Source organism: Mus musculus, chromosome 8 (assembly GCF_000001635.26).
Source record: "Mus musculus strain C57BL/6J chromosome 8, GRCm38.p6 C57BL/6J".
In the NCBI taxonomy this organism is placed as follows: domain Eukaryota; kingdom Metazoa; phylum Chordata; class Mammalia; order Rodentia; family Muridae; genus Mus; species Mus musculus.
This window is the reverse complement of record NC_000074.6, coordinates 23820181-23847848: the sequence shown is the minus strand read 5'-3', so window position 1 is coordinate 23847848 and position 27668 is coordinate 23820181. Positions and strand designations below refer to the sequence as shown.

Sequence of the window (27668 nt, the reverse complement as noted above, 5' to 3'; positions counted from 1 at the left end):
TGATAAAGACATATACAAACTCACCATTTTATAAACTAAAAATCATAGGTAAAAGTGTTAACAGTAAGATAGAACATGGGACAGAAGTACCTTTAAAGCTTGGGTAGATAATGCAGATCCCAGAAGTCACAGGCATTTATTCAAGAATGCAGTAGCTTATGGGATAGCCTCTTAAAGATCTGTTGGCCAGAGGCCTCTCTCAGAACCTGCCCGCTTGCTTCTTCTCCAGCATTGGACAGTGATATGAAGAACACTGGGAAAGAAACCTTATCAGCAATCTCACACACCTGAGGGCAAGATATGCTCTCTGGGGCAGCCATAATATGGCTGTTTGGAGGATTACAAGTTGACTTATGGTTTGCTTTGGGATCCACTCAACTGGCAGGAACACGCATCTGGTACTAGAGATCTGGTCAAAAGCCCATGGCCAGCAATATAGCTCAGTGCTAGATACTGAGCCCAAAGATTTACATGGGACCCCCAAAGGACACATATGGTGAAAGTAGAGAATAGAGTCCCCCAACTCTCTTCCAATCTCCACAAGTATATTGTATGTGTGCCCACAATAAATTTTTTAAAGCATGTGGCTGGAGAGCATGGGCCCAAAGGAGGAACATACTATTGCTATTTACATGAATTAACATGTTTTTGGCTGTCTTCTAAATACTTATGTTAATATCATTATACCAGCCAGTGCAATTCTCATCATGGGGCAAGGAACTCTCTTTAGGAGAGGACCAAAGATAATACAGAAACTTATATCTGGTCAAAGTACTGAGATGTGATGACCACACCCTTAAACATGACATCTATATCATGCTTCAACCCTCCCAAGCCCAGGGCACATTGAGGAAGGCAGAGCTGAAGGAATTTGGGAGCTTAAGGATGCACAAGAGCATTGTGAGAAGCTGCCACCCAAAGATGGCATTGTCACTGGGACCATGGACATACAGCAGCTATGGGACCCTACACAGATACAGGAGGTGCCCGTCTGGTACATCCTTTCCCAAAGAACTAATGGTTGTCAATGGTTACTGGGAGGAGTCATTTTCTCTAATGATGACTGAGGAATGATGAAGACAAGGAGAGGAGAGGGTTTCAGAAAGGGAGCCCCAGAAAGTAATGGGGTGAACATAATCCCAATAGACTGTATATATTCATGAAACTGTCGAAAACAGAGAAGATAATGGGAAGCAGACAGCAAAGACACATGAATAGCTGTTCTGTAAAGGAGATGTATAATTGCCCTATATGCTAATCATCAGAAAAATACAAATCAAAACTACAAACTAATTAGCATTGCTACTTTTTTTTAAAATAAGCAAAAATTGCATTTTCAAAGATGTAGAAATATTTGGACTCCTGTGTTTTGCTGGAAATATGACACAGTGCAGGTAGTACAGTAAAACTTCTCAAAGCACTCAAAATAAAGACCCTAGCACCCAGAAATACTACCCTGCACCTGCTTAATTTAAAGGACTCAGAGCAAGCCTTGAGGACTTAGAGACCAGAGCAGGCCTGTATGTAACAGTTTTATTCATAGTAACTGAAATGTGGAAGGCATCTGGGAGCACATAGCTAAAAGAATGAACCCATGTAATGATATGTCTAGTCTCGAGAAAGGAGTTTATGACATACACTATACATGAAGCATACTGCATCACTCAGCAAAATGCAGTGGATGATTAACAGAGGAGACAGGCACTGAACCATTCTACTGGTACAAGGTACTTAGTGTTCAGGGTCCAGGACTGAAGGCAAGGCTGTGATGCCACAACCCCCAATGGGAGGGAACAGATGAGGAAACAATATTTTCTGAGTTTCAGCCCTGAAGCAGCACTACTGAAGCCAGTTTACATGCCTGTGTGTTGGGTTATGAACACCACAGGTCTCAAAGGCCTCAGCTATGGAAGCAAGAAGAACCCAGACATTGGATCCAGTGATACATTGCAGACATAGGCTGAGTGTAGCCTCTTTGCTTTTAAACTTCCCATAAAATTAATTAATTAATTAAAAACCTTCATACTTCCATATAGTTGAAGTAGCTAACAATATTAATAAGAAGCCTGAGGTTATGTTTTTTGCTGGTGTTCTAGATTATTTTATGCACATGTGTGTGTGTGTGTGTGTGTGTGTGTGTGTGTGTGTGTGTGTACACTCACGTTCATGCACCTGTGTGTTTGTTTGCAGATGCCTGAAGAGATACAAAGTCTAGAAATCTCAAATCCCCCTAGAGCCAGAGTTACAAGAAGTTGTAGGCACTAGTACATCTCAACTGTAGAGCCATCTCTCATCTCTCTAGATCTTTGAAGTAATCTTCTTAGAGAGAAAACCTGAGGGCCTGTGGTGAGGGGTGAAAAGAGACCTGTTCTTAAGTCTCTCATTTAGTTTTCCATTGTCTTTATAAAAATCAAGATTCTAGTGAATTTTCTCTCCAGCTGAAAATATCTTGAAATTGCATCCTGTCTTACATTTTAAAAGCACTGCCAGGGAGAGTGTAAGTACATCTCATTTTCAGTGAATGCCTAGTCGGGACGCTGACTCACGTGGCTTATGTGCATAATCTACGCTTCAAAATGAATCCTGTATATTCTGCAGAACTAACTAGAGTTGTTCTCAGGCCCCTTAACAAGTAGCTGAATACAGAAACATTCATACTCACTGGGCAGTCACAAGCTATTACAGGCTGTGTCAAGGCAATTTCAGAGATGGGCAAAAGAGATTCTCTGCTCTTGGTGAAGCCCTAGGCACTATCAGATAGCATTAAGGATGACATGTATAAGAATCCTAGAGAGCGACAGTAGGTGGGCTGCCGCCGAAGAAATATGACTTGTGAAAGGCAAGCTTCGAATGTGTCTAAGCTAGCAAGGAATCATTTGCTTTAATGAGGACTTTTTTTTTTTTTTTTGTTAACTCAATGACTGCCATTCTTCCAACAAATGTTTCTTGATTCTTCTCATAAACTTACATGCTATTCCATGAATTACCAAGAGAGACACAGTGAATCTTCTAGGAAAACGACACCCTGGAGGTACATGTCAGCAATTAGGTATAGCCAGGAAGAACCAGGCAAAAACAAGATGTTATGAGCATGAAAATGACAGAGACTCTACTTCTAGGAAGACATTCAAGTTTTACAAAGGACTTGGTTGCCTATTGAGACTAAAAAGCAACCAGACTCCAAATAACCAGGGCCTGCAAGCAGGGAAGGTGGGAGTAGCTATATAAGCAAGGTCAGAAGACGTGAGGTATGGTCAGCCATGGACACAGGGGCCACATATCCAAATGTAGGTTGTGCAACTAGGTATTTGTAAACCAAAGGGAAAGTGAGCTGGAACCAAGTCAAGCAGAATCATAGATGGCCACACTAAGATCTGTGTAATGGACGTGCTAGGGTCTGCCAAGATTTCTGCAAAGAGAAAAGGAATCTGCCTGGTGTTTATTGAATCAGAACAGAGCTTCCTTTTAAACTAACAAGCATCTTCTAGCTGAACATTGAGAGCTGAAATATGAGATCAAAAGCCAGAGCCAGGATCTGGGGTAGGTGGTTCTTGGGACATCGTCCATGTATAGACAAGAAGTTCACTTAAGCTGCAATGCCCACAAGTTGCTGTATCCTGGGGGAAGTTTCCTTGTGTTGCAATTGAAATAACATTTATTTTACATTTGGGTCCCAAAGAGAATGAGGCTCTTACTTTCAGAAAAGCTTTTCAATGGTCCCATCATCACTGGCCTTAGGGAAGATGCTAAAATACAAAATACATAGAGGGAATATTAAAATATATTTTGTACAGGACCAAACCAAGATCAAATTACTGATAAAATCTCCAGTATGTAATGGATATTCAAAATTGGTTTACATTTTTAAAGAGCATGGAAATTACAGAGCAGTAGTTGATGAGATCAGCTCAGAGGCAATTTCCCTAAGAGTTTCTGGTAAAGAGTTCTTGTCGGTTCTTTGGTAAGAAGGGACTGCAGACTGCTACAAAAACCCATGGCCTATTCTTGTATTTGGTTGTCAAGGAAACCAAATATTGCTTCTGTTGGAGGGCAGACATGATCACATGCAATGCACATCTTATGAATTCCATGAAGTAACAAGAGAATAATCACTGTAGGTAGAAGTGTATACTGATTGCTGCCATTGAGAGGACTCTATATATTCCAGGCAGGATCCCCAGGAGTAGGGAAGCATTTTGCAGGGCAAGTAAAATGATTGATTGTTACACGGTTCTTATAAAGGTCTCATTGTGCTAGGACACAGAACACTTTGCAGTGGCTAACAATGGTAAACTTTGGTTCTAGGCTTGCATATCTAAGAGAAGGAAACTGGGAATGTTACAATTCTTTCATCTGAAACCTAGTGACACTCAGTAGGTAGCACTAGAAGCAAAGGGGGAATACATCTGTGTAAGATGATTTCAGTAGGGAACATGCTACACTGAGGTGGGAAGTTTAGAGCAAGGTACTTGATATCAGGAAAAGAATAGAGAATGAGCAGAAAGGCCAGCGCATAAGACCCAAAGACATGACCCTAGTATATTATACTCACATATGAAATGCCACTATCTTTTGTTACTAATATAGACTAATAAGATTACTCTTTAAGGCAAGTATCCGTTTGTATAAAAGTTTCCAGAACTATCATAAAATTTTAAATGAAATACACATTTAATTGCCATAATATACTTAGCAATAAACAGAGGCTGACTTCACAAATTTTAGAGTAATAATTTGGAGTAATAAAATACAGTATACTACTGAGAAACTATAACATAAAATTCTGACATTCTCTTATTTTCAGTTGTTCAATGCACTTACTTAAATAATGCTATGCTCAAAAATTTATAATGTAACAATTACTAATTTAATCTTTAATAAGAATCCCAGATGTTCATATTTCAGACATTGGGAGCCTCGGGTGTATTTAAATAATAAATTAAGAGCTAACTTTACAAAATATTACTGCTGTTTATCATGTTAGGAACATAGCAATAAATTTTAAGTTCAGGAGCTGGTACATGTGGTATCTGGTCTTCAGGGTTTTCCCACTTTTATTTCTCAGATATGCAGACAGTCAGATGCTATAGATCCAAGTAACCCTCAGACACAGAATTTATAAAGAAGACAAATTTGTACAGAAAGCAGATCACAATAAACACCCAAACCAACCTCTAAAAGTATAAGATTCACACAAGTACAAAGTTTACAGAGGAGGAAGGGAACCCTGCCAGTAGCTGTAAGAGAACTCTGCCTGTAGCTGCAAGAGAACCCTGCCTACAGTTGCACTGAGGCCTAGGATAGAATGCTGGAAATCAGTATTTGCATCATCAATTAGACAATGAACATGGAAGTGATTTTTTTTTCAGCAGATATACTTTGAGCTCTTTGGATGGGAAAATTTTCGCTTGTGAAATATTGTACTGTAAGGCAAAGTTTAGGATCCCAGCCTCCTCCTACCAAATGGCACTAAAGTCTCCCTGTAAAAGCAGCAGGCAGCATGTACTGCCATCGCAGCACTCGGGAGAAAAAGACAGGAGGATCCATGGCTTTACTGGCTAGCCTGGCCAAAGTGATATATATAGCAAGAGACCAGGACTCAGTAATTTAGTAATAGTGATTGACAAAGACTCCAGTCTCTATACACTTGTACACACACATACACACACACGCACACGCATACACATACACACAAACACACACACACACTACATGACTTTTATTTCATACAGTACAACAAAATCAGAAACCATTGTAACTTAAAGATTACAGAGCCCGTAGAGTTTGGTTTTTGAAGACCAAAAATTCTTCATTTTCTTGGAATGACTCCCATAGATAGTTGACTAAAAGAATCACTCAGACTTGGTGATTCAGCATTTATCTGACCAAGCTGGGGACAACCTGAATTTCTCATCAGATCTGATGGTCTAGGTAAAAATTCTAACTTATCATCACTCAAAACTAAAAATTTAAAAGACAACAGCAAAATAACAGAGTTGTATGAGTGAGCCTGGTGGTGATGAATCTGAAAATGAAGATAACAAATACACACTGTATCTGGTGCTTATCTGGAGTTTAATAAGTGCTTGTTAGATAAGAAACAAAAGAGATGACCTTAGCCAGACAGGATAGAAAATCGGTATCTTCTGATTAGTGAAAATAAGACATTGTCCTTACACATTTCATAAAGATTTCCATCCAAATGGCTCAATATTTATTTTTGCCCTGCATAAGCATAAGAGCCAGTTATTTGAAAGAGATACCAACCCAGAACAGGCCATCTTCAAATGTCAGTTATGGTCTTAAAAAAAACATTACTTAAATATAGGTTGTGAGTTAGAAAGTAGATAAGATGGTTGAGAGGTATCTTCTGGGAGTCAGCTCACTGGAAAACCTGGCTCTGTTGTACCCACTTTTCTGCCTCTATTCACAGAGGAGAGACCTTCCCACAGCCCATAATCACACAATTTGCAAAACTTGATGCTCAGTGCACAAAACGGTCCTCACATAGCACTGAGCTTGGCTAATTCAAGAAAACATATGAGGATAGTTTAAAAACTGATTGTGATTCTCTGACTTTGGCTGGCCTGCTGCAAACATCCCACTAGTTTAAAAAAAAGGAAAAACAATCATGAATGAGGTAGGGCAAGGGTGACCTGCAGAGAACCATACACCAACCATGATGAAGGAAGAGCAACTTCCACCTACTGTGGTCAGGCGCTTTCTCTCAATGTGGCCATGATCCAGAACCTCTCTATTCTTGGAATTGTTCTTTCTACATCAGTCAGCAGGAAATTACTGAAATGTTGAGAACAACATTTACTTGGTGAGTATTTGTCAACAGCTGCTGTGAAGAAGGCAACACAAATATGAAAGGCAGAATGGTTCCTCCTTAGCCATTGGGGGTCAGAGAAAAACAAAAACACAGTTGCAAACAATAGATACATTGTAAGCTATAGACAGGTGGGGCAGCCAGACAAAGGAAAATGGCTGAAGCAAGATGAACCCCATGGAATGATGGCTTTTGCAATTTAGACATCTCCTTTCTGAGTTGGGTAGGAATGAAGCAGAACGAATTAGGAGAACAAGTTCTTGTTCTTGACAAAACACCTAAGAGGAAAATAAAAACTTAATGTGGTGAGTTATTTATCGGAACTGAGTGTCTCAGAGTTCAATCTGTGGTCCCTTGGCTCCGTGTACCTAGGCAGAGCATCATGAGTTAGTTGGTAGGAGTGACAAAGGGAGTCCTTTGCTTCTTGGCAGACAAGGGGCCTGTGGAAAGGGATGGAAACAAGATACAGCCCTCTGTGGACATGGCCCCCTGGCACCCTTCCTCCATGCAGATCCCATCCTTCACTCTTCACCTCTCAACATTATGAATCTATCATGGATCGATCTATTCATTAGATCAGAGCCCTCCTGATTAAAATGTGTTTGGAAATTCCCTCAGGGGCACAGCCAGAGGTATACTTCACTCATCTCTTTGACATTTCCTAATCCAGTTAACAATCAAAATTACTCATCACAATCAGGAACGATACAATAGAACCAGCATCTGACTCTAACATGGAGGAGGAATGAGTTCCCATGCTCCAGTTCCTGAAGAAGCAGCTAAGGACAGTTAGTTAATAGTTCAAGGGGGAGGAGGAGGTGAGCGTGGCCCCTGTTGGTAATGTCCCAGGGATAAATGAGTAACAAGAATTAGAATTTCTTCCAAAGTGGGGGAAAAAGAGTACATGAACTTTTGGGGGTGATGGGAAGTAGAGGTAGATCTGGGAAGAGTTTGAGGAAGAATGAAAATGACTATGATAAAAATATATGGATGGGATAGGAGGTTTCTGGAGGGGAAACCAGGAAAGGAGAAAACATTAGAAATGTAAATAAATAAAATATCCAATAAAAAATATCAAATCGGTTTTTTTTTTAATAAAATGGTTCAGAGAAGCTATCAGAATGGACAGGACTAGCTTATAAAGTGAAAATATGGGTGAACTCTAGAGTGTCTGTGAGGGCACCCAGTTACCACAGTGTCTGTGAGGGCACCTAGTTACCAAGACTAGAAATTCAGAGCACAGGTTTAGCTTCAGTTAGATGTATATCATACTATGGCACTTCCAAACAAAGAGATCATGAAGCATTTGCATACATAGGTCTGGAAGCAGTCAGTAGGGTGGTGATAGGGATCAGTATAGTAACTGAAGAAGACCAAGAGAGAAGGGGATAAGGCAGAGGACTTGGACAAAGAGCCAAGAAATCTCACTGGTTCTAGTCACCAGCTGTCAGCCCCAACCCGGCTGTTTCCCCAGAGGCCAGAGGCCACATGGACAGATGAATGAGATGGGCATCCAGCAGAGGAAGTGAAATTGAGGGAAGGTCCAATCATATACACACAGGCTGCTCACCCTGCTATGGGCTAATAGCTCTACATACACATGGTGCATTAGTTGTGCTGAATTTATAATGCAATTAATAGCCCTACCCACTGCACTATGGTGCTTTACAGAGCACCCTTGGAAACAGTGGACCCTCAGCACAGTGCAACCTCAACACAGCGAACCCTCGGCCAACAGCACACTCTGGGCATGCCATCAGTCCTTAAGCCTTTAATACTACCAGCTCACTGCTGCCCAGTACAACAGGAGAGCAACACTCTTATCACTAGCCATGAAGGAGAAATTCTCAAATTCAAGTTTAAACATCACCGCCACAAATAAACTGTAAGTAGAATTTGGGATTTAAAATTAAAAACAAAAAAAAAAACAAAACAACAACAACAAAAAAAAAAAGAACTGCCTTTGTCTGCACCACAAAGAAAAACATATCCTCGGTCAAACCATTGATAATCTGAGCAGCATTCTTACATAAGTTGCAGAGAATTAAATGAATTACCACCTGTACTGTTTTTGAACTATACTAGGAAGCTTACTTTACTCTTTCTTCTGTTTTGTTTCCTTTTATAACTAATAGAACATGAGTATCTGCAACAAAGAAGTAACTGTTACAATGGATATAAATGTTTCGCTTTGGTGCTAGAATTACATGTGACCATGGACACTCCCTTGATAATGCCAGTTACAAACTTATTTACCTCTAGTACTGCCACAGCCAGGACATGGCGAGGAGCCAGGGAAGACTAGTCCAGGAGACAAAAGCGAAGCAAAGAAGTAAGGAGGCATCTTAGGATGGGAAACGGGAATGGGGAAAAGAAGGAAGTACCCCTGGAGTCAGAAGCTGGCCTGAAAGAACAGGAAGTTGTGGATGCATGTCTAATACCACTGAAGAGGTATAGTAGTAGGCAAAAGCAGAGGAGACTGGCAATAGAAACCGACATTGGGTCAGAATGGGTATAAAGATCATTCCCTTGCTCTCAAGAAGCTAATATTTGAAGAATGACTATGCTTTTTGGAGAAGCAGAAACACACATAGCAGAGCAAGTTCATACTCTACCACAAGCCTTGAGCTAGGAGGTGGAAAACCTGTGCCCGTAGTTGTGAAAGTAGAGGTGACCAGACAGTGGCCAGGGGACTAGGTAGCCTAAAGGGTGAGACTGCAGAATATAGCAAGCTGGAGAGTCAGATGGTTTCTGTGAATATCGACCCTGGCACCAGGGAGCAGAGTTGCATGAAGGTAACAACTGGACTAGCTATAAGGCCAAGGCAGCGGGTTCTACTACCATGGATCCAAGGCTCCAGGCACAGGAAAATATTTTCTCAAGGGCACTGGAAACCAAGGCTGTATTTATAAAAAAAAAAAAAAAAAAAAACAGATGGAGGGTATGATATATAAGAAAGATGAGTATATAAAATGCAATTTGAGGCTGGGTACTATACCATAGGTCTGCAATCTAAGCATATGGGAGACTGAGGCGGGAGTCACCGTGCATGAAGAGAGCAAAGCAACCCTGCTGCAGAAAAACTGCAAAGACCCTGTCCTGAAGAAAACAGATGTTAAAAATTATTGGTAAGAATGTGCAGCAATATAGCTGTTATGGAAAATATAAGAAGATCTGTTTGCAGGTTGGAAATAGAATTATCTTATGATCCTGCAGTCTTACCACTGACTGCATAGTCAAGAGAGTTAAAATAACTATGTCAGATAGATATCTGCATCCAGTGTTGATGCAGCAGTCTTCACAAACTCAAGATATGCCATCAACCAGGGTGCTCACCAACACAAGGATAATGTGAGATGTACAGAAATACAAATATTAAATGAATGTAAATATGTATATATGCATTTCTATTTCTACATTTGTACATGCAGGTGCATTTGTGTATATGTAATGGAATAATGTTTAGCCAAAAAAAAAAATGAAATCCAGTCTTTTTTAACAATGCCGATAGAAGTGAAGACATTATTGAGTGAAATAAGACAGGCATAGAAAGACAAACAGCGATCTTGGTCCGGGACCCGCCGAACTTAGGAAATTAGTCTGAACAGGTGAGAGGGTGCGCCAGAGAACCTGACAGCTTCTGGAACAGGCGGAAGCACAGAGGCGCTGAGGCAGCACCCTTTGTGGGCCGGGGACAGCCAGCCACCGTCCGGACCGGAGGACAGGTGCCCGCCCGGCTGGGGAGGCGGCCTAAGCCACAGCAGCAGCGGTCGCCATCTTGGTCCGAGACCCGCCGAACTTAGGAAATTAGTCTGAACAGGTGAGAGGGTGCGCCAGAGAACCTGACAGCTTCTGGAACAGGCAGAAGCACAGAGGCGCTGAGGCAGCACCCTGTGTGGGCCGGGGACAGCCGGCCACCTTCCGGACCGGAGGACAGGTGCCCACCCGGCTGGGGAGGCGGCCTAAGCCACAGCAGCAGCGGTCGCCATCTTGGTCCCGGGACTCCAAGGAACTTAGGAATTTAGTCTGCTTAGGTGAGAGTCTGTACCACCTGGGAACTGCCAAAGCAACACAGTGTCTGAGAAAGGTCCTGTTTTGGGCCTTCTTCTTCGGCCAGGAGGAGGCCCAAATACAAGATATCTGCGCACCTTCCCTGTAAGAGAGCTTGCCAGCAGAGAGTGCTCTGAGCACTGAAACTCAGAGGAGAGAATCTGTCTCCCAGGTCTGCTGATAGACGGTAACAGAATCACCAGAAGAACAATCTCTAAACAGAGTCAACTATAACTACTAACTCCAGAGATTACCAGATGGCGAAAGGTAAACGGAGGAATCTTACTAACAGGAACCAAGACCACTCACCATCACCAGAACCCAGCACACCCACTTCGCCCAGTCCAGGGAACCCCAACACACCTGAGAACCTAGACCTAGATTTAAAAGCATATCTCATGATGATGGTAGAGGACATCAAGAAGGACTTTAATAAATCACTTAAAGAAATACAGGAGAACACTGCTAAAGAGTTACAAGTCCTTAAAGAAAAACAGGAAAACACAATCAAACAGGTAGAAGTCCTTACAGAAAAAGAGGAAAAAACATACAAACAGGTGATGGAAATGAACAAAACCATACTAGACCTAAAAAGGGAAGTAGACACAATAAAGAAAACTCAAAGCGAGGCAACACTAGAGATAGAAACCCTAGGAAAGAAATCTGGAACCATAGATTTGAGCATCAGCAACAGAATACAAGAGATGGAAGAGAGAATCTCAGGTGCAGAAGATTCCATAGAGAACATCGGCACAACAATCAAAGAAAATGGAAAATGCAAAAAGATCCTAACTCAAAATATCCAGGAAATCCAGGACACAATAAGAAGACCAAACGTACGGATAATAGGAGTGGATGAGAATGAAGATTTTCAACTCAAAGGTCCAGCAAACATCTTCAACAAAATTATTGAAGAAAACTTCCCAAATCTAAAGAATGAGATGCATATGAACATACAAGAAGCCTACAGAACTCCAAATAGACTGGACCAGAAAAGAAATTCCTCCCGACACATAATAATCAGAACATCAAATGCACTAAATAAAGATAGAATACTAAAAGCAGTAAGGGAAAAAGGTCAAGTAACATATAAAGGCAAGCCTATCAGAATTACACCAGATTTTTCACCAGAGACTATGAAAGCCAGAAGAGCCTGGACAGATGTTATACAGACACTAAGAGAACACAAACTGCAGCCCAGGCTACTATACCCAGCCAAACTCTCAATTATCATAGAGGGAGAAACCAAAGTATTCCACGACAAAACCAAATTCACGCATTATCTCTCCACGAATCCAGCCCTTCAAAGGATAATAACAGAAAAAAACCAATACAAGAACGGGAACAACGCCCTAGAAAAAACAAGAAGGTAATCCCTCAACAAACCTAAAAGAAGACAGCCACAAGAACAGAATGCCACCTTTAACAACTAAAATAACAGGAAGCAACAATTACTTTTCCTTAATATCTCTTAACATCAATGGTCTCAACTCGCCAATAAAAAGACATAGACTAACAAACTGGCTACACAAACAAGACCCAACATTTTGCTGCTTACAGGAAACTCATCTCAGAGAAAAAGATAGACACTACCTCAGAATGAAAGGCTGGAAAACAATTTTCCAAGCAAATGGTATGAAGAAACAAGCAGGAGTAGCCATCCTAATATCTGATAAGATTGACTTCCAACCCAAAGTCATCAAAAAAGACAAGGAGGGACACTTCATTCTCATCAAAGGTAAAATCCTCCAAGAGGAACTCTCAATTCTGAATATCTATGCTCCAAATACAAGAGCAGCCACATTCACTAAAGAAACTTTAGTAAAGCTCAAAGCACACATTGCGCCTCACACAATAATAGTGGGAGACTTCAACACACCACTTTCACCAATGGACAGATCATGGAAACAGAAACTAAACAGGGACACACTGAAACTAACAGAAGTGATGAAACAAATGGATCTGACAGATATCTACAGAACATTTTATCCTAAAACAAAAGGATATACCTTCTTCTCAGCACCTCATGGTACCTTCTCCAAAATTGACCACATAATAGGTCACAAATCAGGCCTCAACAGATTCAAAAATATTGAAATTGTCCCATGTATCCTATCAGATCACCATGCACTAAGGCTGATCTTCAATAACAAAATAAATAACAGAAAGCCAACATTCACATGGAAACTGAACAACACTCTTCTCAATGATACCTTGGTCAAGGAAGGAATAAAGAAAGAAATTAAAGACTTTTTAGAGTTTAATGAAAATGAAGCCACAACGTACCCAAACCTTTGGGACACAATGAAAGCATTTCTAAGAGGGAAACTCATAGCTCTGAGTGCCTCCATGAAGAAACGGGAGAGAGCACATACTAGCAGCTTGACAACACATCTAAAAGCTCTAGAAAAAAAGGAAGCAAATTCACCCAAGAGGAGTAGACGGCAGGAAATAATCAAACTCAGGGGTGAAATCAACCAAGTGGAAACAAGAAGAACTATTCAAAGAATTAACCAAACGAGGAGTTGGTTCTTTGAGAAAATCAACAAGATAGATAAACCCTTAGCTACACTCACTAAAGGGCACAGGGACAAAATCCTAATTAACAAAATCAGAAATGAAAAGGGAGACATAACAACAGATCCTGAAGAAATCCAAAACACCATCAGATCCTTCTACAAAAGGCTATACTCAACAAAACTGGAAAACCTGGACGAAATGGACAAATTTCTGGACAGATACCAGGTACCAAAGTTGAATCAGGATCAAGTTGACCTTCTAAACAGTCCCATATCCCCTAAAGAAATAGAAGCAGTTATTAATAGTCTCCCAGCCAAAAAAAGCCCAGGACCAGACGGGTTTAGTGCAGAGTTCTATCAGACCTTCAAAGAAGATCTAACTCCAGTTCTGCACAAACTTTTTCACAAGATAGAAGTAGAAGGTATTCTACCCAACTCATTTTATGAAGCCACTATTACTCTGATACCTAAACCACAGAAAGATCCAACAAAGATAGAGAACTTCAGACCAATTTCTCTTATGAACATCGATGCAAAAATCCTTAATAAAATTCTCGCTAACCGAATCCAAGAACACATTAAAGCAATCATCCATCCTGACCAAGTAGGTTTTATTCCAGGGATGCAGGGATGGTTTAATATACGAAAATCCATCAATGTAATCCATTATATAAACAAACTCAAAGACAAAAACCACATGATCATCTCGTTAGATGCAGAAAAAGCATTTGACAAGATCCAACACCCATTCATGATAAAAGTTCTGGAAAGATCAGGAATTCAAGGCCAATACCTAAACATGATAAAAGCAATCTACAGCAAACCAGTAGCCAACATCAAAGTAAATGGAGAGAAGCTGGAAGCAATCCCACTAAAATCAGGGACTAGACAAGGCTGCCCACTTTCTCCCTACCTTTTCAACATAGTACTTGAAGTATTAGCCAGAGCAATTCGACAACAAAAGGAGATCAAGGGGATACAAATTGGAAAAGAGGAAGTCAAAATATCACTTTTTGCAGATGATATGATAGTATATATAAGTGACCCTAAAAATTCCAACAGAGAACTCCTAAACCTGATAAACAGCTTCGGTGAAGTAGCTGGATATAAAATTAACTCAAACAAGTCAATGGCCTTTCTCTACACAAAGAATAAACAGGCTGAGAAAGAAATTAGGGAAACAACACCCTTCTCAATAGCCACAAATAATATAAAATATCTCGGCGTGACTCTAACGAAGGAAGTGAAAGATCTGTATGATAAAAACTTCAAGTCCCTGAAGAAAGAAATTAAAGAAGATCTCAGAAGATGGAAAGATCTCCCATGCTCATGGATTGGCAGGACCAACATTGTAAAAATGGCTATCTTGCCAAAAGCAATCTACAGATTCAATGCAATCCCCATTAAAATTCCAACTCAATTCTTCAACGAATTAGAAGGAGCAATTTGCAAATTCATCTGGAATAACAAAAAACCTAGGATAGCAAAAACTCTTCTCAAGGATAAAAGAACCTCTGGTGGAATCACCATGCCTGACCTAAAGCTTTACTACAGAGCAATTGTGATAAAAACTGCATGGTACTGGTATAGAGACAGACAAGTGGACCAATGGAATAGAATTGAAGACCCAGAAATGAACCCACACACCTATGGTCACTTGATCTTCGACAAGGGAGCCAAAACCATCCAGTGGAAGAAAGACAGCATTTTCAACAATTGGTGCTGGCACAACTGGTTGTTATCATGTAGAAGAATGCGAATCGATCCATACTTATCTCCTTGTACTAAGGTCAAATCTAAGTGGATCAAGGAACTTCACATAAAACCAGAGACACTGAAACTTATAGAGGAGAAAGTGGGGAAAAGCCTTGAAGATATGGGCACAGGGGAAAAATTCCTGAACAGAACAGCAATGGCTTGTGCTGTAAGATCGAGAATTGACAAATGGGACCTAATGAAACTCCAAAGTTTCTGCAAGGCAAAAGACACTGTCTATAAGACAAAAAGACCACCAACAGACTGGGAAAGGATCTTTACCTATCCTAAATCAGATAGGGGACTAATATCCAACATATATAAAGAACTCAAGAAGGTGGACCTCAGAAAATCAAATAACCCCCTTAAAAAATGGGGCTCAGAACTGAACAAAGAATTCTCACCTGAGGAATACCGAATGGCAGAGAAGCACCTGAAAAAATGTTCAACATCCTTAATCATCAGGGAAATGCAAATCAAAACAACCCTGAGATTCCACCTCACACCAGTCAGAATGGCTAAGATCAAAAATTCAGGTGACAGCAGATGCTGGCGAGGATGTGGAGAAAGAGGAACACTCCTCCATTGTTGGTGGGATTGCAGGCTTGTACAACCACTCTGGAAATCAGTCTGGCGGTTCCTCAGAAAATTGGACATAGTACTACCGGAGGATCCAGCAATACCTCTCCTGGGCATATATCCAGAAGAAGCCCCAACTGGTAAGAAGGACACATGCTCCACTATGTTCATAGCAGCCTTATTTATAATAGCCAGAAACTGGAAAGAACCCAGATGCCCCTCAACAGAGGAATGGATACAGAAAATGTGGTACATCTACACAATGGAGTACTACTCAGCTATTAAAAAGAATGAATTTATGAAATTCCTAGCCAAATGGATGGACCTGGAGAGCATCATCCTGAGTGAGGTAACACAATCACAAAGGAACTCACACAATATGTACTCACTGATAAGTGGATATTAGCCCAAAACCTAGGATACCCACGATATAAGATACAATTTCCTAAACACATGAAACTCAAGAAAAATGAAGACTGAAGTGTGGACACTATGCCCCTCCTTAGAAGTGGGAACAAAACACCCATGGAAGGAGTTACAGAAACAAAGTTTGGAGCTGAGATGAAAGGATGGACCATGTAGAGACTGCCATATCCAGGGATCCACCCCATAATCAGCATCCAAACGCTGACACCATTGCATATACTAGCAAGATTTTACTGAAAGGACCCAGATGTAGCTGTCTCTTGTGAGACTATGCCGGGGCCTAGCAAACACAGAAGTGGATGCTCACAGTCAGCTAATGGATGGATCACAGGGCTCCCAATGGAGGAGCTAGAGAAAGTACCCAAGGAGCTAAAGGGATCTTCAACCCTATAGGTGGAACAACATTATGAACTAACCAGTACCCCTGAGCTCTTGACTCTAGCTGCATATGTATCAAAAGATGGCCTAGTCGGCCATCACTGGAAAGAGAGGCCCATTGGACACGCAGACTTTGTGTGCCCCGGTACAGGGGAACGCCAGGGCCAAAGGGGGGGAGTGGGTGGGTAGGGGAGTGGGGGTGGGTGGGTAAGGGGGACTTTTGGTATAGCATTGGAAATGTAAATGAGCTAAATACCTAATAAAAAATGGAAAAAAAAAAAAAAAAAAAAAAGAAAGACAAACAGCATAAGTTCCCATTCATGTGTGAAAATTATAAAATTCAATCTCAGAACAAAGCAATATTTGGGGACTGTTGACAGGATTCTAGATTTCTTTATCTAGATTTCAGTTCTAGATTCTGATAGCAGAGTGGCCACACTGTTTTCTACAAAGTCCTATGAGGTGTATCAAAATGAGCAGAAGAACACAACAGCCCCACACAGGAGTGGCTTCTTTAGGGGGAAAGTGTTCGTTCCTCTGATCTGATCACCACACGTGTGATATGCACTGAATGATTACATCATTCTCCACAAGTATGCATAATTCCTATTTCTCAGCAAAATCTATGAGAAATCCATTCATTCACCCCTGAGGGTATTCATGCCATCAGGCAGCCAAGACACAGTGCCTTAAAAGGTCTAGCTATCAGAATATACAAAATAAACTTTTTAAAGGGGTCCCAAAATATGGAAACTGCAAAAACTGCTATTTCTAAATGCTTAATTAAATGTATACAAAACGTATCATTATGTCAACTTCATTAATTGTTAAATTTAGTGCTCATGAAACTTGCATCACATTTAAAGAACAATCTGCATGTTGGATTCCTCCACTTTGCAAAAATCCCTGAGTAAGCTCAATGGTTGTCAGGAAGTTGCAGCCAGTTGTAAATTATATTAGTTTCCCATAACCAAGGATTTGAAAACACAATTATAATAATTCTCTCAAACAGTTATAATAAAATTTTATTTAATGTGGAACACGGTGGATGCTAATATTCTCGATATAACGTTTGAGAGGATTCTAAGAAACTTCCAGGCAAGGCTTCTAATCGCATGGAACAGGGGTCCTAGAAAGCAGAAGAGATGGGACTGTGGAAGAAGGATACCACAAGAGGAAGCAAGCAAAGGAAGGAACCCCAGCATCTCAGCAAGGAACATAGACTCTTCAGGAAAATGTTATCACCATCTCCAGGGGAGGAATTGACCAGCAGACACCTCAGGTGCTGTCAGCATCAGATGAAAACTCAAAGTACCTTTTCAAAATAATTCCTTTAAATCTCTAAAGCAAAGAGCAAAGAGGGGAAGTTATGCTAAAATGCTTGCCTGGTGTGGTAGTATAGAAAAGATGGCTCCCCATAGGCTAATGTATTTGAACACTCGGTTCCTAGTAGGCAGAACTGTTTTGGAAAGATTTATGGAGTGTGGAATTGTTGGGAGGAAGTGCCCACTCTGCCCCCCTCTCCTGTGTCTCCAATGCCTCTCCAACTTGCAAACAAGATATAAGCTCTCAGCTCCTACTCCAGAGACATGCTATGCTGCCCACCATGATGGGCATGGACTCACCCTCTAAAACCAGAAGCAAGGCCCCAATTTAAATGCTTTCTTTTACAAGTTGCCTCCGTCATGGTGTCTCTTCACAGCAATAGAAAGGCATCTAAGACACTAAACATGCATGAGGTCCTGGGCTCTATGTTCAACACTGTAGGAAAACAAAACTCAAGCCACAGGACTCCATAAACACAAAAGAACAATTATATGCAAATGAAACTGGCATAATATTTAATGCTTTCAATAGAAGGGTAGAGGAACATATATTCCTCTTTATAAAATAACAAAATCTAGCTGGAGAGTAGTGATATTTCAAGCCATCTTTAACAACAGCAAGGTGATCTAGAAATTGTTTTTTGCTGTGGTCACCAACTATCAGTGGTTTGTTGTTTATAGTTACAATATAATGAATAGTCTCAAGAGTTTGGTGCACATAAAGATGTAGTTCTGTTTTCCTTCCAATCTGTGTTCGCAGACTAGAATTCGACCAAGATTTCTGTTTAAAGGCTCTTCTCTGGCCCCTCTACCAATACAATTGATAGTTGAGGTGCAAATGCTAAACACCTGAAATGATTGGACAGAAATGTTTACTGATATTACAAGGATAGTAGGTTCTCATAACCTCATAATTTTTCACCTCTCTAATAGAATCATTACACTTGTCTAAGACCAACTATTTCAGTTGATTGTATACCCTTCAGCAGAACTTCACTTGCAGAACACTAATTTTTGGTAAATACATAGGTGTATTTGCATACACACACAAAACTTGTTTCCAAAGTTAAAGCAATTTCATGGACTGGGGATGAACCCTAAAGAACAAAATAGAAAAGGCAGTAGAGATAAATGGCACAATCATAGAAAGATCTGTAAAGACTTAGAAAATGTTGACACAGACACAGGAAAGTATGCTAAGTCTTGCTTCTTACCAAATCTGTGTTAACGAAATAAGGAAATTACCTTTCTGTACATCAAACAGACAATAAGTAAGAAGATTAATTATATCTAGGTTTTGTGTGCATGAGGTAAAAATATAGGCTTTCATACATCCTTCATGGGAATACGAGTCAGTACTGCCTTTCTGAACAGCAACCTGGTAATGAATGGTAGATAAATGCATAAATAATACAGAAATAGACAGATAGATGATAGAGTGGGTGATAGAAGAAAGTTGATACATAATAGATAGAAAATAGGTAAATAATAGGTATATATGTAGGTACATAGATAGGGAGATAGATGATGACAGATGATGATGATGATGAAGATAGACAGGGAGACAGACAGACAGTCAGACAGACAGATAATAGGTAGATAGATTGATGGATAGATGATTGATGGATGATAGATAGATAGATAGATAGATAGATAGATAGATAGATAGATAGATAGATGAATGGATAGATAGATAATGAATAGATAGATAGATAGATAGATAGATAGATAGATAGATAGATAGATAGATAGATAGATAGATAGATCAAAGTCAACAAAGTATGCATACATACTCCAATACACCAACATGTCTCTGTACAAATATACAAGTAAACAAAAACATAGTGAAAAAAATTGTAAATTTAATTTTTCACTAAAAGGCACTGGCCAAGTAAATTATATAATAAACATTCAAAAAGTAGCAAAGTAGGAATTTCACCAAAGTATTTTAGCTATTAAATTTGAAAAGTAGAACAAAAGCTATCCGCCTCAATCCTCCCAGGCCTCGGGGAGCACCACAGAAGGTAAGACAGAAAGAAAGCAACTGCAAGTGTTCTTAGCTGCTGAGTCACTTCTCCATCCTGTCTCCTCTTTATTTCAGCATTATTGATTGTTGCAATTCCATGTCTGCTGAATAAGATGGTATGTGCTATTATAAATATACTCTGCATAAACTCATAATAAACAAAAGTGTTTATTGCTTACATGCAAGTATGTTTACAGACAGACGTGTCCTTACCAACCTACCATCCTCCTAAGGATTTCACATAGATTATGTTTTAATATTCAGATTACATAAATAAAACAATACAGAGAAATTAGGAAAGGAAATAAACTTATTTCTATTAGGATAATAATGACTTGCTTTCAGTTTCAGCCAAAGGCCAATTTCTTTGAAGAAAATTTTAAAATAATCAAGGTTCACTCCTTAGTAAGAATTCCTGGCTTTAGCACACCTTTAATTGGGTCTGTTGAGTACTTACTTGAAAAGCAGTAACTTGGGATGACAGCTAAACACAGAGCTTCTGGCCTGATTGTGGCCTAATGGTTGCACAATGCCAGGGAGAAATCCAGGCATCTGTTTTGAAGCTCTCCTCACTGTGGGTGTGCACTGATCATCCTCCAATGGCAACCCAGGCTGTCTGGCAATGCACACTGACAGGTCTGGCTCAAACATCTTGGCCAGCCTCTCCCTTGTTCATTCTTAGTCTGTCAAACACCAACTCTCCATGTTTGAATTCTGAGTGCAATAGCATGGCCACAGCTGGCTCATTTGATCCCTGCCTCAAGAACCCAAGTAGTAAGAAGGGACCTGGAGAAGGAACGGCCATTTCCAGATGTGGGGCTGCAAATCACAGCACTCTCCTCGTTCAGGATTTGTTAGATCTAGGCCACACATAAGATGGGGATTTTCCAGAATTAATTAATTAAAGGTAAAATAAGCTTTCCTTTCTGCAGGGGTGAACACTTTAGAGATAATAAGAAAGCCTGTGGTGAACTCTTGGAGCTCAGCACTGGACAGGGTGAGCTGAGGTTGCTATGTCTAACAAGAGGCTTCATGAAGAGATGTCTCCAGGTGGGACCTAAGATTTTCCAATGGAACAAGACGCTCCCTTATCCTGGAAGCCCAGAAGACAGATTCACTGACTGGCTACTGACTTGAGGTTTCCATCCAGACTATTGCAAGGGCTCTGTTCCCAGTCAGAGAAGAAGAGAGCCTGCTAAAAGTTGAGACTACAGTAAGCGATGGAGAGGCCCCCAAGGCATGAGCCACCTGCAGACCCCCAGCTGGCCTGCTCTCACGCCCATTTCTTTTTATGATTCTATAAGTATCACAAATAAAGAGAATGTGATATGCCCCAGGGTCCATCAAACTTGACCTAAGAAAATATAAGGCATGGGTCAGGTCCTTCACTGTCCTTCACATGGTCAACAGACCATACTCAGCTCTAACTCAAGAATGATTGATCAACATCCCTCCTTAGTTCAGACTCGGGTTCCCATCACCACAGTGGCCACGACAACTTTTGACACCATGTTGTTTTGGGGATGAACAAAAGATGAAAACCTTCAACAAATCTCTTACATCGGTATTTTGAAAGTTCTGTCTAATTTCCAACATTAAACAGCAACCTCAAGTAGGGACTATAATAGTTTCATCTCGTGAGAAAATGCACAATCTATGACACCGGTTCTCAACCCGTGGGTTACAACCATACTTGGGGTCCATAGACCCTTTTACGTGAGTTGTCTAAGACCATCAAATTGTAATATTCATTATTACAGCTAAGAAGTAACAATGAAAGGATGCTACGGTTGGGGATCACCATGACATGAGGGACTGCATTAAAGGGCTGCCGCAGTTGGAAGGCTGAGAACCGTGAGGCACAGGGATCCACTGGCTTGATGTCAGCACACTGAAATTCATGAGATAATTCATTTGTAAAGAAAAAAAAAACATTTGGGAGGCTCCATGACTTTGGAGTTTCCTATCCTCAAATGTGAATCCTGGGGAACCCATGCAACGTCACATGGCATTAAAAGCAAAAAACGAAAACCAAACAGGGGATGACCTGAGACCCCCACAGCCCTTCCTGATCACCAGGCTTCTCGGGCTCTTCCTATTACCCCCTACTTCTTCAAGGTCTCACCATGGCCCACTAATGCCACCCCAGGTACCAAGGTTGAACTTTGAGAACCTTAAGACTTAAATCACAGAAATGTCTACTAACGATGGGGCCAAGGTCAACCCTTATGTGAGAGAGACGATTCTGGCAACACATCTTTTTCAGCAGGTTAAAAGGGAACAACAGACTTGAAAGTGAAGGCTGAGAGGCAGAGGCTTCCTGCCAGGCTGGAGTTGGCAGAGGCCTCAGTGGGAAGCAGCAGGGAAGGGTCGCGGGTGAGGCAAGCAAGGTCAGATGAGCGAGTCCCAGGATCCAGATCCCCAGCCACTGGGGGAGGGAAGCGAATGCAACTCCATCGAATGCAACTCCATCGTTGTTGGCCCAGCGAGTGGAAGAAGTTAGTAACCAAGTCAAAGAGGCAACAGCAAAAACAAAAACAAAAACAAAAACAAACAAAAGCCGGTTTGGGAGGAGAAAAACTGCATTTAAGTACACTGAGAGACGAATTCTTTTAAAGGGAAAATACCCAAAACTTGGCAATTCTGTGGCATCAGGTTCTCCTCTCACTACCAATAGAGAAAACTGTTAGGTCTCATTATCTGCCTTAAAACATTATTTTCAGCCAGGCAGTGGTGGCGCATGCCTTTAATCCCAGCACTTGGGAGGCAAAAGCAGGGGGAGTTCTGAGTTCGAGGCCAGCCTGGTCTACAGAGTAAGTTCCAGGACAGCCAGGGCTACACAGAGAAACCCTATCTCGAAAACAAAATAAACAAACAAACAACAGCAACAAAAAACCAAGATTTTCAGGCTCTCGGTGGAGCAGAGAGTGAAGGAAAGGCCATCCAGAGACTGCCCCACCTGGGGATCCATTCCATATACAATCACCAAACCCAGACACTATTGTGGATGCCAAAGAGTGCTTGCTGACAGGAACCTGATATATCTGTCCCCTGAGAGGCTCTTCCAGTGCCTGAAAAACACAGAGGTGGATGCTCACAGCCATCAATTGGACTGAGCACAGGGTCCCCAGTGAAGGAGCTAGAGAAAGGACTGAAGGAGCTGAAGGGGTTTGCAACCCCACAGGAGGGACAACAATCTGAACTAAGACCCCCAGAGCTCCAAGGGACTAAACCACCAACCAAAGAGTACACATGGAGGACCCCATGGCTCCAGCTGCATATGTAGCAGAGGATGGCCTAGTCAGTCATCAATGGGAGAAGAGGCCCTTGGTCCTGTGAAGGCTCTATGCCCTAGTGTAGGGGAATGCAAGGACCAGGAAGCAGGAATGGGTGAGTTGGTGAGTAAGGGGAACAAGGAGAGGATAGGAGGAGGAGGTTTTTGGAGGGAAAACCAGGAAAGGGGATAACATTTAAAATGTAAATAAAGAAAATATCTAATTTTAAAAAAACATGATTTTCAGTCTCATTAGATGGCTCAATGGGTCAGAGATTGGCTGTTTAATCCTGAAGACCTGAACTGGATTCCCAGACCCATATAAAAATAAACCCCACAGGAGGGACAACAATATGAACTAACTAAGACCCCCAGAGCTCCAAGGGACAAAACCACCAGCCAAAGAGTACACATGGAGGACCCCATGGCTCCAGCTACATACAGTTGTCCTCTGACCTTCATATCTAGATTACAACCTGTGCATGCCCACACTCACACATCACGTACTCAAAAAATATAGGCATAAATAAATATGAATATATATTCATTATATACATCATATACATATGCATATATATCATACACATATATGCATATATATCACATACATATATATCAGATACATATACACATACACACATATGCACACATATATGCATTAGTCCCATTGGCATATGCCTGCAGTTCCAGTGGTTGGAAAGCTGAGGTAGGAAAATGCTGATTTCAAGGACAGCTTCAGAACCTCTATGTAAAACAGAAACAAAGGGAAAAACAAGAACCCACACTCACAATTACACTTCACAGAATAGAAGAGATTCCTTTGTGCCTTACACAAAAACAAAATATTTCAGCTATGAGTTACTTGCATGTTACCAAAAATGACTCTGAGATCTGCCAGTCAAATAAGGTGGCTCTGGGCCCTTAGCATGTCCCCACTGGCTTACAGCCAGAACTGCCAAACTCGCCATCTCCCTCATACGAGTCTCCATGGTCACTAAGTCCAATGCTAGGAGTTAACAAAGGGATGCTAGGCATCCCACACTGTTGATGACTCAGTGCGCCTCCTGGGTACATGAACACGGACTGTTCAATCTACATTTTACTGAACGTCCAGTAAAATTATCTGCTCTTTCATCTATCATTAATTTGATCACATAAGCCACTTCTTGTGCTCTTCGACTCTCTGCCTGTCATTCCGTGTCCCCATTGTGGCCATTGCCCCATGCAGGGTGTTTGCATGCTCTGGCTTCCTCCTACCTCCATCTCTCTCTTTAGGGGTTGTCAACAGTACAAACTAAAGACAAATTCCTATCCCCAAGCCAAATTGTTCCTCTGAGATGTAGATTGGAATCTCCTCGCTTTTTTTTTTTTTTATCATTTTCTTCCTATCATTCAATGTCAGGATGACTTTAGTAAAGTAATTTAGACCATAGCAAACCAGGCCCTGGCCTCCACAATCCTCTCAGTGAATAGCTCCTGGATCCTGCCACGTAAGAAACCCAACAAGTGCTTCATGGTTTAAAACAGCACCTCCTTATCTAGTCGGTTCATCCAGAGAACAGTGGGGAGGTCCTGCCAGCCTGAGAACAGCCTAACTGCTACTGTACTGTGAACAGGAAATGTCTCCCCTACTCTCTTACATTGGGACATTTTGTCCCCATCAAAAATGCCATTTTAGGAGGCCTTGGGGCCTTTAGGAGGTGTGACATGGAAAGTTAAGGATTCTTTGGAAAGTTACTTGTGTTGGAAGGTGTTTTGCTGGGGCAAACACATAAAGGAGTGTTCCTGACGTGGACACAGGCTAAGGCAGACTTGTGAAGAAACATTTTGCTGAAGCAGACACAGGAGAAGATGTTCTGCTAAAGCAAACACTTGGAAGGACACATGATGAAGGATTCTTCACTAACAATACACATGTATTGGTCTGCCTTGCATATTTGAGCTGTATATGTCAGGACTCCATAGAGAGAAATACACCAAAAACACTTCTGGTGGCATCCTGCAGTTTTCCTCCGACTCAGGCTGATTGGCAGAATGATGTCAGCTAAGACACACATTCTGAGGTATGACACATGCTGAGGCAAGACCCGTGAGAGATATAAATAGGGACTTGACTGCCAGTGACAGAGGCTGAGCTTGGCTTGCTTATAGAGCTAGCTGTGCAATGCTCGTTGGATTCATGTCTTTGCTGATCTTTGCTTCACAGAGAGAGGCACAGCCTAGAACTTCTCCTGACATTCTTCCCTGTTCCCTCCTGCTGACTCATGCTAAGGCTAAGGCCTGGCTGTCTCTGCAAGGTAGTGACACTACTGCTGATGCCTGTTTGCCAACCCAAAAACTCTATGGAACTGGACTGCTGGTGTATCTGTGAAGTGTTTCCTCCTTGATGGAGCTGGCACTGCTAACCTGTGAACTGAATGGCTGATTTCCAGACAACACAGATGGGAATTGTTCAAAGAACCTTTCTTTTCTAAACAGGTCCACTTACCCAGAATCCTTTCTCTTCCTCTACCTCAGGTGGGTGGTGGTCTAAAAAAGAGGTTAAAGTGTTTAAGAACCATCATTAAAAATAGATTTTGAAAAATTAAAGTTACAGAAGTAGAGCTTTCTTCAGAAATCGACTCATGGGGGCTGGCATGAAAGTGTGAAGACCTGGCCCCATTTCCAGTCCTTTCTCTGCTGCCTGATTTTAGACATGATGTGACCAGTCTCCTCTGCCATGCCCACCACCAATGTTGGGATGTATCCCCTTGAACCACAAATGAAATAATCCCATCCTCCATTAAGTTACTTATGCTCAAAGCTATAACAGTTATCTAGTATCAATGATCTCTGTGTCTGTACTTGACTGTTTGGTTGGCTAATAGTTAGTTTTGGTGGTCTACAGTGCCACTAACCTTCCCAGGGTTGGCCTCAGTACTCACAGGGGACCAGAACCCCCACATCCATCATTAATATAGAATGTGTCCCCATAGACTTGCCTACAGGCCAAACTGATGGGAGCAACTCCTCAATTGAATTTCTGTCTTCTGGGTCAAGCTGACAACTCTACCCTCAATCCAACAAAACAGACAAAACACCTAACTGGTGGCATAGAGAGACTAGTAAGAGCCAGGCCATTTGAGGATCTTTGAAGGAAAGAGTAATGTACAACATACACATGGGCAAGCATGCATACAGATCAAATAAAAATAAAAATGCATCTTGTGAAATAAATAGAAAGAAAGAAAGAAAGAAAGAAAGAAAGAAAGAAAGACAGAAAGAAAGAGAGAGAGAGAGAGAGAGAGAAAGAAAGAAAGAAAGAAAGAAAGAAAGAAAGAAAGAAAGAAAGAAAGAAAGAAAGAAAGAAAGAAAGAAAGAGAGGGGGGAGAGAGGAAGGAAGGAAGGGAGGGAGGGAGGGAGGGAGGAAGGGAGGAAGGGAGGAAGGGAGGAAAGGAGAAAAGGAGGAAGGGAGGGAGGGAACAAAAGCCACCAGGATGACCAGATGGCCATCATCAAAGCTGCCAGCTTCAAGTTCTGTCCACATGTTCCCTTCGTCTGATCTCCACCTCTCCTATCCCAGTGCACACAGCAGTCAGTCATGTCTGCCCAGAGCGCTAGGACAGACTCATTAACTCTTCCTTTTAGGACTTCTCCAGGCTTGTCTGTGCGCCGTGATAGAGTGCTATTAAAAATCCAAATTGGAATTTAGTCTGCTAATTAAACGTTTTCCCCATGACTTTCCGTTGCACTTAAAGATAAAATTACCCTAAAATGAGTCGTTAACAGAGGCCAAAATCATGTATATCAAGTCTCCCATTAGTACATTTTTATTGTCAATGATACTGTTCTCATGCGTAGAATTTAGAGGTGAATTATAACATCATCCTTCCTCATAAGTCCCCATGGTGTGACTTCTACTTTCTAGTCTTTTCTACCTGGATACCCTAATATGTCAGCCATGCTTGTCTTTTGTCTGTCCCTTATTGAACTTCCATTGTGCTGTTGTATCTGCATGGAATACTGTTCTCTTAGCTTGTTTCCCAGTTAATGCCTGAGAACCTTTCAAATGCTGTAGAAGTCACTGCCCATAGAAATTGCTCCCCAATTCTCAGACCAAATACCGATCATGAGCTCATTGAGCCCATAGTGCTTATCAGGGTTGTCACCTCCAGTGAGGACAGCGAACCTTCCAGGCTGGATCATATTTCACCCTATGCCTGGATGGATCAATGGATTATGTGTGTAACTAGTTCTTATAACAGTAAATATGGCTGAAAATGTACCTCATCCTCATAGACAGGGAGCTTGGCTAGCATGAGCCAGGCCCAAGGCTCAATCCTCAGAGCTGCAAAAACGAAGAGGAAGGAAGGGAGAAATAACAAAAGAAAGAGGAGGGAGGAGAGATGGAGGGAGAGAGGGAGGGAGGGAGGGAGGGAGGGAGGGAGGGAGGGAAGTTGGGAGGGAGGTGGGAGGGAGGTGCAGAGGGAGGGAGGAAAGAAGGAAAATAGATACCTAAGATTAC

General features: G+C 41.4%; 1 protein-coding gene across 12 annotated transcripts in view; it reads right to left on the bottom strand.

The window, feature by feature from the left end:
- Zmat4 (zinc finger, matrin type 4) overlaps nt 1-27668 on the bottom strand; it is a 415792-nt gene that overhangs the window by 215269 nt on the left and 172855 nt on the right. Inside the window, exon 4 of one of the 12 annotated variants that reach the window (NM_001277239.1) lies at nt 25653-25693. The exons of 10 other annotated variants lie outside the window; for them this stretch is intronic. The gene's annotated coding sequence lies outside the window, so the exon portion shown is untranslated. Of the gene's footprint in view, nt 1-20347; nt 26364-27668 lie in introns of those variants that run through there. One more of the 12 variants, XM_030243612.1, reaches the window with a different exon arrangement.